We start from the raw sequence: 12365 nt of genomic DNA on the forward strand, positions 1-12365 counted from the left end.
CAGAAATCTGAGAAGCTCTAACTCCCTTTTACTCATACCACCTAAAACTAGAAAGAAAAGAACAGCGTACTGCTCTTTCTCTGGAAACGCCCCAAAAATCTGGAATTCCATCCCTCCGCACATCAGAATCATACCCTGCTTTTTGGAATTCAAAAGGCAACTCAAAGCCTTATTCCTTACCCGTTCCTCTGGATGTGGACAATACGGGACAGTCAGCAAGCATAGAGTCATATGATCCATAAGAACCTTGAAATCAAAGAAGCTCTATATGTCAATTATGTCGCTCTATACTATGTCATTCTTTTACTGTACATTGCGCACCTACATGTTTCTGTTGATTTTATACTGTTGATTTTTACTATGCTCCAACTGTAAAGCGCTCTGATACCTTTGGGTCTTGACAGCGCTATAGAAAACTTCCAAAATAAAAATAAAATAAAATATCTATTTTCAAAGACAAACTGAGGACCAGGATTATTTAAAGTGATGCTTCCAGAGAAGATTTCTTGCCCAGTTGGCTTATAAAAGTAGCCTAATGGAGAGCACAAATGTTGGTGTGTATCCCGTTTCTGTCCTCCTTCAAGCCCAGGAGATATATTACTATACCTGGTCTATGAAAGTTTATAATGATGCAGTCTCCTGTCCTTCTTAGAATGTTCAACCCAACCCACCCTTCTGGCCATCAAAATTTCATGAAAATGTGAGCTATTAAAGCGTTTATGCATCCGTAGCCAATCGAGACATTTATTACGTAGCTGTGGCCTTAAGTGGGGAATACCAGAAAAAACTAGAACGTATGGGCTTGAGGCTGGAGGTAAATCCAGTTTGTCCTTGTTAGGAAGGACATAAGGAGTGTTCTGATTAGGCTTAATTAGGTTAACCGCTTACTGGGCAAGTTCATGTTTGGGTGGATTAACTAGCCCATCTGTCAGATGGGCTACGCGTTTTTCCTTCTGAGTTTTACATATCCCTGGGCTTGCATACTCCATCAGGTTCTCCTGTATTGTAGTGGCAGTGCTATTAGAGACTAAAACATTAACTGGATGATCAGTTAGGTCATAGTTATTCACTTTTTTGAGCGATTGAGAATTGAGTGCGGACACAGATAACAATCTAGATGATTCAAGCACGGATAGTCAGGACGCAATATCAAGCTGACATTTCTCAATACTAGACAATTGATCCCTAATTGGTTGAAGTTTTTCATTTATGACAACACCCAATTTTTCATACAATAGATTAAAATGTGACGACTCTTTAATAGAACTGTCTACAGTCTATGTTGATTGTGATAAGGGTGGTTTTAAACACCAATTGTTCAACTGCCCCTGGCATGCGTATTTACCATTCCTTGTCCCAGCAACCTTTGATGACTTTGTGACATGCTTTTTATTCTTGACGGCTGGCTCTAGATCAGGTAAAGTACTTATAGAGCTGCCAGAATTTAAGGGTGGTGAACGGTTACCAATTACACCTACTGTTGGTTCCTCCAAAATGAGTGGGATCTCCTGTTGCAGCAAATCGTTGGTTAGACATAGTACAGCAGTGCCCTCAGGCACAGGTATTTCGGTCAGTCGGGGACCTTGATTGAACCCATAATCCATGATGACCTCCTTTATGTTAATGTAATTTCCTTTGCCACAAACCCCATTGCCCTTTCCAACATAGTGTCAATGGTGGTGGTTTGAACAGCCGGTGTACCTGGGGACCCACCCTGCTCCTTTCCACTTACCCATTGTCAGCATAGGACAAAAACCCTCACCAGATAGACAGCACGGGGGGAAAATCAATGAAAGAGGGCAGGCCCAGCCCAGCCTCTACTGGCAGCAGATGGGCCCGTTCTTGGCACGGTCTTCACCCAGGAATAAGTAGGTGCCTCTGGGCACTTGCAGTATCGTTGGCGGCTTCCTGCCGCAGGGAAAACTGGGGCCTGAAGTCCTGCCCCCACTTCCGGCAACAAACTTTCAATCAGGTGTCATTTATTTATTCACTCTAGCTTTATGGGGGTCAGAGGGAAAAGCTTGGAGCTTTGAAGACGTCATTTCCTCTTTCTTTTGGATGTAGGGAAATTGGGACCCCCGATCAAGAGAATGCCCCTCAGAAGAAGACAAAAGGCTCAGGTAAGATTTTCTATAATGGTGTGAAGGATACCAGGGTTGTGGATTGTGAGGGATTTTCACTATCAAATAGTGCTCCCATTACCAAGTGGGTGCTGCATAGAATACTCTTGAAGGGGGAATTAGTCTCAATTAAGCTCTAGGCTTGTGAAGACAACTAAAAAAGAGCTAACTCGATCAAAGAAGCACAAAACCAGTATTCCTTAATGCAGTATGGAGAGCTTAGTGCTCTGTTCCTCGCTGCTCCCTTCTCTTCCTCCCGTAAGGGCCCAGGATACAAGCTCGTATCAGGGAATGCCATACTCTTCCAGGAGCATGGTGGGGCGATTTGTGCTGACGGTGGCCTCCTGACTTCTCCGCACCCTCTGGCCCGTTCACAATGCTCCTGCCTCCACTCCGACTTCCTCAGGAGTCCACCAGGCTCTACGGTTCTCTGCCATTCCCGATTCGGCCAACTTTTGTAGTTTCTCTTCTGTCATCTGGCAATACCCTGGCTCTTGGGAAAAAGAAGCTTAACTTGACATCCAAGGGAAATTCTTGCTTCAGTTGGGGGTCTCTCCTTGACTCAGTGGTGACCTTGTCTCACATGCCCTGCTGGAACTCACTCGACATGACCTCCTCCATCTGGTTGGATTTACGTCAGCTTTTGCATACCTGTCCAATGGTGGGACATCTATCCTCATGTGGCAAGGAAGATCCACATAGAAAACACAACTTATTTTCTTTGAAGAAATTACTTTTTGGCCTTGTGTTTTGACTTACTTTTCACATTAAGTGCAATTAATTTTGGCCCATTTCAGTCTCCATGTTAGCGTCTTGTCTGTCAGCTCTTTATTGTGCTCTTGCAGCCATGAGTACTCACTTCAAACTGAGTGCCTCTTTCAGCATTTGTCGTCTGAAGGAATCAGAAAGGCCGTCGACACTTGAAACACCTGATACAATTCAAACCTTGTGTGAACCTAATTGTGAAGGTGTCTAAAGCGATTGGTTGCCCTTTTGACATTGCTCACTAAACCAAGCATAACAAACCGTAAAGCTTTGCCTAAAGCCCTTTGTATGCCGTTTTCCCTGTTGTAACTATTTTTCATGTGTTTAGTAGGTCACAGGCTTGTGTCCCACTTTTTGTATTGTGTAAAATTGTTTTTTTCCATTGTCCAAAGTAAATATTAGACCTCTGTCCGGCTGGACATGTCATTCCAATATAGCCACGATTTAGTCTATATTTATTGCTCTCAAAATTTCTCCCTTCCCGGGACCACTGTTGCTTACAAAATTTACTTAATTTAAAACATCCCTAGTCCGAATGTGGAGAAAACTTTCCAGGTTTTAGTGAAATATCACAAATACTTTTTATTAAGACATTCTCCTAATTGGATTGCTCCTCACTATCACACCCTCCACTATGGGTTGATTTGGAACGAGATTTTCTAGCCCCTTTTTTATTTCAAGAATACTTACACGAAAGCCTCTGAAATTGTCCACTCCTACCTTTAAGAACATGTGTAACTCAATAGCTTCAATCATTTCCTATCTGCCGACTGATTTACACTCCTTCCTTAAATCTACTATTTGGAATAATTAATTTATTCAAGGAAAGGACAGATCTATTTACTTGCACTCTTGGAGAATTAAAGGACTAATTTGGGTCAGCCAATTGTTTCAACAGGATTCTATTATTCACTTTTCTCAGGCCCAGATACTTTTCAACTTACCATCTATCTTTCAAACAAATTCATGCTTCGACAGGATTCAAACTCTCAAGCGTAGAATCACTTCAAAACACTTTTCTCTCCTACTGATCTAACTTCTAAATCTCTGGCTGATCTAAGGCTTCCTCTATATACTCAAACTTACTGGACGTCTCCAGTATCAGACTCAAGTCCAATATTTAATTAGCATGGAAAAAAGATCTTGATATCATTTTGCATATAGCTACTTGCAGACAAATTTGGATTACAATCAGAAAGTCCACTCGAACAGCCAACTCAACACAATCACTTTTCTTCATTTATAATAGACTTTTCAGGACACCAAAACTTCTCCATAAGATTAACCCAGATACCCCGGATACCTGTTAGACTTGTTCGTAACAATCAGCTGATTTGAAACATTTATATTAATTTGCCCCAATTTCTGCTCTTTGGTTACAATTTGGCATTAAACAAATCTTATTTTTCATTCCAACGTCCCATTCTCTATGCGTAATGTGAATTTGGGAAGTGTATCTGATGTTTGGATAAATAGTTCTTTTAATATTAGACTACTGGATCTTTAATTAGCGATTGCTTCAGCAAATCACCTGAAATTAAAGAGACTCTACATAGTTGTCCGCCAAAGCGTGGTCGTATGCAGTATGTCACAATGACCATTTATATGCTACATATATGCAACCTTTATCTTTTGGTTTTAAAGCGAAAGGACTTATGGACACCTGTTACGCAATTCCTTGATGACTCGGAAAAGGCGTCTGTTGCTCCTACACCTGAGAGTCAAGAAGTTCTGCAACCGTCTTGACTCTGTATTGTATTATTAACTTTATTATCAAGTATCTTTTATTATGACTTTTTAGGATTTATATTGTCCTTTTGTTCAGACATGGATGTATATCAATATTATATATATATTTTTTTTATTGGTATTTGCTCAGTACAGAAGTAGCATCAAATACAAGAACAAATAGAATGAACAACATGTGGCCCACTGTTCCTACTACACATGTGCACTTAATAACAATCACGTTGATCGTTACATTTTACACAGTTACATTTTTTTGTATAATGCTTTATCTGTCATGTTGCCCATCTGTCTTAACTTGCTCTCTCGTTCTCAAATAGTGAATGACTGGTTCCCAAATGTTCTTGGGCCTAGAGGGGGCTGGCATCACCTCTGTGTAAAGTTCCAGATTCTCCCTACATTACACCAAGTCTTGCAGGCTTTGTTCAGGCAGTGAGGCTGTCCTGTTCTCCCAGTTCATTGCCACCCTACTTTTTGCTAACAGCAGTGCAATTCTAGTGAATTTACCAATTGCGCCCTTCAGATGTGGCGTAAGACACAGGAGACAAACTTGTGGACTACATTGTAGGGGGGCAGCAGACATAATCTGAAGTCGATGTACCACCTCCACCCAGAACTCGGACACCCACACACATTCCCAGGCCAGGTGCATAAAGTCCGATCCCTGCGCCCGCATCTCTTGCATGCGTCGTTCTCCCTAAGACCATATTTGTGGAGTTTAGCTGGTGTATGGTATACCTGATTGAGGTATTTGAAATGAATAATGTGCAGTTTGCCGTTCGAGGTAAGAGCGCCCGTAAGTTGGCAGCAGCCCCCCTATTCTTGGTGTGTGATTTGAGATCGAAGCCTTTCGTTCCAGCGAGCAAGGCTTCATCCTCAACAGCTACCCTTTTGTCCCTAGCCGCTTTGTATAGCTTAGTGACTAATTTATGCCATGTGGGACTGACCAAAAGGGTCTGCAGTGTTTGCAGTGTCGGTGGCTCATCAGGAAAGGTATGGTAGTGCGCTTATACCGCCATCCTAAGCCTATGAAGTGTAAACCAGAATAGTGGCGAATTGTTGTGTATATATTGTAGTTCCTCTGCCAAGATGAATCTGCCGTTTGGGTACTGATCCTGCATTTTTTCTATACCTGCTAACCTCATGGTATTCATAGCCCCCACCTTGCGCATCACCGATAGTGCTGCACGATGCGCCAGAGGGAGCAAAGGGGCATATAGTGGAAGCTTCACTGCCAAACGACCTGTGGCCAGCCAGCCTGCAATTGTGGTGTTTATATTGTTAATTTCATCCTTGGGAATCCCTCTCTGAGAGTCTAATAGTATGCAGCGTAGAGGAATTGGGTGAGCATCGCCATCCTCCACCGCCACGTGAGTAATAAACTCATGAGGGCTAAACCAATAATGTGCGTACTGCGCTTGCGCGCACAGGTAGTATAAGTACATCTGGCATGTTAAAACCGACTTTGTTGTAGTCAAGGACAAGTGTATTCCAGCCCATGCGGGGTTGCTTCCCACCCCATATCAGCTTCACCAGTAATGAGCGTATATTTAAATAAAATTGCCATGTCAATTTTATAGGTATGTTGCTAAACAACTGCAAGAATCAAGGGAGGAAAATCATCTTGATGAGGGCTATTTGGTCGGCCAGTAATAACGCCATTCCCGTCCATCTGGCTACCTAGTGTTCCAGATTGGTGTATGCTTTTCGCAGTTTTTACTCACCACTATCTCTGGGTCACAATGAACCCATATACCTAAGTACTTAATAGGGTCAGTGGACCATACGAAGCGAAACTCCAAATCGTGGGGAGCAGGACGCTCTGTCAAGGACACCACAAGTGGCTTGTTCCAGTTGATGCTAATCCCGAGAAGCGCCCAAATATAATGTACTCATGCAGAATTGGCGCACAATATGTTTGTGGCTCCCTAATGAACAACACCATGTCATCGGCATATAGCGATGTGCAAATCACAGAGCTGCTTCTCTATGATGTTGCCTGATAATGCATGCCAGCAGCTCCAGCATGAGTGAGAAGAGGAGCGGCGAGAGAGGGCAGCCCTATCTTGTTCCGTCAATCCCGACACTTGCCATTGGTTCAACATACAGCAAACACACCCATCTACTGTAAACTTCTGGGATCCCCATACGTTGCAAAATTCGGAACATATAGCCCCACTCAATAGAATCGAATGCTTTGGCTGTGTCCAGCATAACTGCCACGGCTTGGAGGTCAGGATCAAGGATGTGAAACATAGCAAAAATCGTACGCAAGTTGTGCGACATGGACCTATCTGGAATAAACCCAGATTGATCCGGCAGGGCCAGTTTCGACATTAGAGGTTGTAGTCTAGTGGCCAGAATTTTTGCGTCTATATTAATAAGTGACAATGGGTGGGACGATTCACAGCGGGGTGGTGTCTTGTCTTTTTTCAGCTGTGTTATTATTAGGGCCTCACTGAGCGTTGGCGGCAGCCTGCCCATACTCATAAGCCTCCTCGTACATATCCAGAAAGTGTGGTATCAGCTCATCCGCAAACTCATTGTAGGATTTGCATGTGAGGCCGTCCGGCCCTGGAGTTTTTTTGTTTGGAAGAGACTGAATTGCTTCCCATATGTCAGCACCGTCAATCGGCTGGAATAAGTATTCACGCTGCCCGCTGGACAGCCAGGGGATCGCAATGTCTTCCAGATAATCAACCAGTACAATGGAGTCCGTTTCGCCTCTGGGAGTTATACAGGTTAGCGTAGCAATCACGAAATTGCACGACTATTGCCTATCAAAAATATACTTTTATCCCCCTCCTTTTCTACTCCATCATTATTTATTTACTTCTGTTGCATTATTGCTTTTATCTTAATAAACATATTCTCTAAATGGTAGAAGTGTAGTTTGTGAATTGCAATTGTATTACTCTTTGGTAGATTTGCAGTTGGAATTAGAAGGGCCCCCACTAAGCCCATTCTTAATTTCCCTAAACCCCTCACCTTTAGTAGTGATTATTCCCCATTTCCCAGCCTCATCACCATGTACTTCTCACATTTACTACCAAACATTAGACCTATCTGTGCAGAGATCTACACCAATGTGCCAGAGAACTCTGCACAGAAAAGATAGGAGAGACAGAGGTCTCTGCCAGTAGGTTTGTTAATTGTATTTTGTAGTATGTGAATAGTACCACTGTATAGCTACTTTGTGTATTACAAAACACCGTTTGTGAATCTGCCCATATGTGATTCTGAGCAAATAAATTAATCATCCAACCTGAAAAAATTTAAATAAATGTATATGTGCTGCAAACATGTAAACTCGCACTTAAAGTATATGATTCATAATGATCTCCCAAATCTACCAAGAATGTACAGCGCTATTATGCTCAGAACTAGAACTGTGCAAAGAAAAAAGCAGCACATACACACGTATACATTTTCAATAACGTCAGTTATGTTGAAGAAATATGCCATGTATATTAAAAAACAGCAGTAGAAACAGAATAAAACAGACTTACAAAATGAAACAATGAGCAGCCAGTCCACTGTAAATTTTGGGTACGGGACGTAGAAAGTGGACTCATGGAAAGTGTTGGCTGACAGTATATACAAGTACCAATAAAGAGTGATGGTGAGCTTTCAGTACCGGAAATAAGTGCAATCTGGCCGTGGAGAGGAATAGATTGTGGAAGAGTAGAACGTTCAAGGGTCCATCATTGGGACAGCAGCTGCCATGACATCACAGGTGCCACGGAAAATAAAGAAAAGAGGCAGAGGAGGGACCAGTGATGTGGAGTGGGCTTGGCAAAAGGTCTGGGGAGAGATAAAGTGAGATAAAGGTCCAGCAGTACAGCATGTGTGTCGTGGGCCCTAATACAAGCATGGAATATGGAGCCCTTACCCACGGGGTTAGGAAACAAACAGTCGTAAGTGGGGTGCTGTGAGCTTCATAGCCCCTTGGACCCTGGTGCCATTGCATCTGATGCACTAATGATAGCTACATTGTATTTTTTACATTGACAAGAGTTACAAACACCCATCATTTACTGTGCTTCGAAATGGCATTATTACTGTACTGAAGCACCATTTACAAGCAATATAATGATGATATTAACTTTTATTGTTATTGTTGTTGTTATTATTATTATTATTATTATTATTATTATTATAATGATAATGATAACAATAATAATAATACTCATCATACCAATAATCATAACCATCACCATCATAACAACAACCATAATGATGATAATAATAATAATAATAATAACATGTCAATTTCAAGCACTCACTCTTCATCAGTCTTCTTCAAAAGCCAGCTATTTTGGCTTTGTCACTCCTCTTACAAATTAACTTTTTACTTGTGATAAAACATGCATTTTTTAAAACATAATAGTCAAAAACATTTTTTTTACATAAATCTCATATATCCTTGATCATGTTTGCTCTTGTAGGTGTATCCAGGAGAGTTTCTGCTTCCCTTCTGATTTGTCCTATTAATTGCTCAGGCAGCATGAAGAGGGTGTCCGCTGAGATGTTCTACACAAATCCTGTTCCATTGCCTGCACTACGAGATTTGTCTTTGAATAATTGTGGAAGGTGACATTATGCTTTCATGGTTTGCTGGCTACAAATGGAAGACATTCATCACATTAGTGGTTATTGCTTGGGCTAACATCTCTGTACTGTATCTCTGGTACACGTGGTTGCACTTTGGCATCCTCGCTCAAACCTGTTCAAGCGCGGCACTGAGGAAAATTCGGTATGAAAACAGTGTCTGACCCTTTGATGTCTCACCTTAAAAAACACACATTAAAAAGGCACCAGCTTCTGTTTTTATAGTATTTTTGGGAAATGCCTGTACAAGACAGTCATTGATTCTGCACAACTGTTGACATGAATAGAGATGTGAAATGTAACTGAGGGCTAATAGATAGAGCTTTAAAATTTGGGGGTTTGACAAGCTCAGGCTATTCTACATAAGTTCCAAAAAGGTAGTTATGCCTATGATCAAAATAGGACATTAACTGCACCCTTGACTGTCTTCACAACCCATAATATCTGATTGCAGCCAACTCACAGAATAAATATCCCCCGAGAGATATAATAATTTTTAACACAGCGCAGCAACCAAAGTTGCTGTGCTGCCTGTGGGGGAAAACACGGCACAGATTGGCCTCCTGCTACTATCCTCCCTTGCCGCACGCACAGCCTGGTAGACATGAGTGTGTGCTGCTTACCATAGAATAGGATTTGTACTGGAAGCATACCAAATGTCCATATCTAGACAAACATAGACAGACCACAGGCAGTGGATGTATGCTGTGAACTTCAGTACACACACAATACATGTTTTTTTTTTAGAAATGAAAACAGTTCTCCTTGTTAGCTCCTGCTTCAAGGAGGTAAAGCCAGGTCTTGGGAGTTTGAGAATCAGTGGTGGAAGTGGAGGGTTAAATCTTCTGTTGAAAGTCACAGACATAGACAACTGTGAACGTATACTGAAAACTGTGAGGAAAATGAGAGACCTAAGTTTCAATGGTCATTAAATCCATATTTTCCCTTAAATGGTTCTGAAAACTATGAAGAAAAGGGACAACATGTACATAGTCAAAATGTTTTATTGAAAATGGGTTAGAAATTGAATGCTTTAGCTGGCCAAACTGATGGTGTCTTGGAGAGACAATAACCATCTGTTCTTCAATGGCTTAGCTAATTCTCTGTAATCTGCGAGTTAGTGACCACTCGGTATTGATGTATGTCTGGATAGTCATTTTTCAAAAGTTGCCCAGAGGCTTATAGTAAACCATCAATTATCCTTTTGAGCCAAGCATTCAGGAACCAACGTTTCCTCCCAGATTTTTCTACAGCCAATTTTGGTATTTATTGGGGGACATGGCGAACACATGGAGCACAACATCCATTCCTTATCCTTTAAATCTTGATAGGCTGTTGTTTCCTTTGTTGGCAATTAATCAAATTGAATTTCTGGGCTATACTTTTCCTCCTCACTCTTCTTAAGTTAAAGATTAATATTGTAGCTTCACTGTCTTCATTTTCTTCATGTTGTTCAGCTTCTCTCTCTCAAGGGCTATGGTTTGCTATGCTTTGCTATTTCTTTATATGTTCTAGGCTAATGGTTATTAGGCTGCCTCCTTTTGTGACATTGCCTCTTTGTTTCTGAGTTGTGGAAAATGTGGATCCTGTGTGCCAAGGCCACTAACCTGCTCAGTGCTGGTCTTCCACAAATTAAAGGAGTGATGTGAATCCTACCTATTGCTTCTCTAGATATGCTCACAGATTTATAAAACAATAGGCGAATGCCCCCAGTTTGGGAGAAGGGGGAGTGTTTGCCGATGCCCCTCCACGATCTATGTCCAGGACCAAGCTGCTAGACACCACACGTATTTCAGCAACTCAAACCAGACCTTTAAGACCGATAGTCCTGGTTTCCTCAATCAATCGCTCTCCCTAAATGTTTTTCTCTTCTATTTTAAGAATTGAATATGATGCGCTTTTATGGTTTTAATGTAAAATCGAATAAAGATCTTTACTACTACTACTACTACAATACAGTATAAACTGTTTTGGAGATGCCACCAGCCAAAGACTCTGGCTGGATCTGCTGGAGTAATTTTAATTTTGGCGTCTAAGATCGCCATAAAACAATTGGCCCCTGGAAGTAATAATACAGGAATCTAATCCTGGAAGCATATTTTTTAACTCGCCTAACCTATTGCATGACCTGCAAGGACCAACACAGTGAGAATGAATACAGGTTTTACTTACTGTTTGGAGAAAGTCTATCCTGAGTCCAGGGATTGAATCTGTACATAGGCCATCTTCTGCTTTTTTAGCTCCTTTTCACTATTCCTCTTGAATGTTCCCCCTCTCTTATGAGCCTTACATTCTTTTCTGCTTCTTCCCTGATTCTAAGATTCCCATACTCTCAATCTCACAAAGGAATTGTTGGAGTTTATGTTTCTTTCCTTTCTTGGACATCTCTCTATTCGTTGTACTCCACAGCTGCTTCAGCTGTGCCACTGTGCTTGCATCTTTTATTTCCAAAGGTAATGCACTTATAGTGTCTGGATTTTATCTTGACTGAGAGTGTTGCGTGCCAGCACTGTACACTGATATGTGGTCTTGGTATTCACCTGCTAAGTGCTGAAGGTCTTCATACCACCTTAATAAGGGCTTGATAAGCCACCAAGCACCTTAAATTGTGGTAGCCAGTTGAGCACAAATATTTTTTAAAGACAGGTGGAGAGGAATGATACAGTCACAAAATGCAGAATATGGTTACTGCACATATGTGGGTCAAGAAGACTAACAATGTAAACGAGTTGCAAGCATAAAAATGTTGTCCGGTCAGTTGATACATGCTATGTTTGGAATTGTCTGAACAATAGGTTATCAATATAACTGCAATTTAAGAATTGCAGTATTTTGAACTGATTTACCCTTCCCACCCACACTCACAGCCTCCAACTTTTAACTCTGCTTGGTCAGCTACCCGTGACCGAACAGGATCACAGAAAATCATTTTCCATCATCCTGAGTGGGAATTTACGCCGGAACAACACTGAAAATACTACAGTCTTATTGAACTTAACCTGGAGAAACTGAAATTCTGTAATGATACGCAGCGTTCAGAACCCCTCTTATCAAAGACGGGTTCTTTAATAAGAGGGAACCGACCCCTACTAAACAATTCTCACTGTGACCTTAATCCTTAAT

The sequence above is a fragment of the Lissotriton helveticus genome, chromosome 2_1 (genome assembly GCF_964261635.1).
Source record: "Lissotriton helveticus chromosome 2_1, aLisHel1.1, whole genome shotgun sequence".
NCBI lineage: Eukaryota > Metazoa > Chordata > Amphibia > Caudata > Salamandridae > Lissotriton > Lissotriton helveticus.